This window comes from Corylus avellana, chromosome ca4, assembly GCF_901000735.1.
Source record: "Corylus avellana chromosome ca4, CavTom2PMs-1.0".
NCBI classification, from domain to species: domain Eukaryota; kingdom Viridiplantae; phylum Streptophyta; class Magnoliopsida; order Fagales; family Betulaceae; genus Corylus; species Corylus avellana.
In genome coordinates this window covers 6,964,471-6,965,564 of record NC_081544.1, presented here as the reverse complement: position 1 = coordinate 6,965,564, position 1,094 = coordinate 6,964,471, and positions in this window count along the sequence as shown.

Below are 1,094 nucleotides of genomic sequence, written 5' to 3'. Positions count from 1 at the left end.
TGAAGGATAAAATACTAGTTTACAAACTAGTTACCTTTCTATTTCTCTCTCTCTTTTATTACTAAAGACAAATAACAAAATTAGATAGAGAAGAGTGGAGGAAATCTTCTTCGTATTTCACTTATATATTGAAAATACATCTTACGAAGCCTATAAATAGAGGCATTCAAAGACTAACTTACAAGGCTTTTACTTCTCCTTATTTATTGTAATAAATAACAAAAACTCATCTCTAAGTTAAGACTTCAGTTGAGAATTAAATAAACACATGAGTTTAGAAAAATTAAAAGCCCTTATTAATTAAAAGAACTTAATAACTTCTACCATTTAGAAAAAACTCTCTTGCGTTTTGATTTGTTTAGTTTCCAACACGCCCCCTCAAATCAAAACCTCCTCATGCCAAGCATGTCTCTTAGCCTCATGAAAATTGCACCTGATAATGGCTTAGTAAATATATCTGCTACTTGTTCAGTGGTGTGGCAATACTGGAGCTCTATTGTCTTCCGCTTGACATGGTCTCTAAGAAAGTGGAACCTAGTGTCAATGTGTTTACTCCTCCCATGTTGCACTGGATTCTTTGCTAACTTTATAGCTGATTGGTTATCCACATAAATCACAGTCGGTTCTTCTTGTGGATGTTCCAGTTCCTTCAAGAGATTCCTTAGCCATATAGCTTCACAAACAGTAGACGAAGCCGCCACATACTCCGCCTCACAGGTAGACAAGGCTACAATTCCTTGTTTCTTGGATGTCCAAGAAAATGCTGTAGAACTAAGATAGAACACATACCCAGTAGTACTTTTCCTTTCATCTTGGTCACATCCCCAATCACTATCTGAATAACCAACTAATTTCGCTTCATCACCATAAGCATAGAATAAACCAAGATTCAGAGTGCCTTTGATGTACCTTAGAATCCTTTTTGCAGCTAACCAATGAGTCTCCATTGGTGTCTCCATGTATCGACTCACAAGTCCAACTCCATAGACAATATTTGGCCTTGTGATCGTCAAGTACCTCAGACTTCCAACCAAACTCTTGTAAAGAGTTGGTTCAATAACTCGACCATCTCCTTCTTTTGACAGCTTTATGCT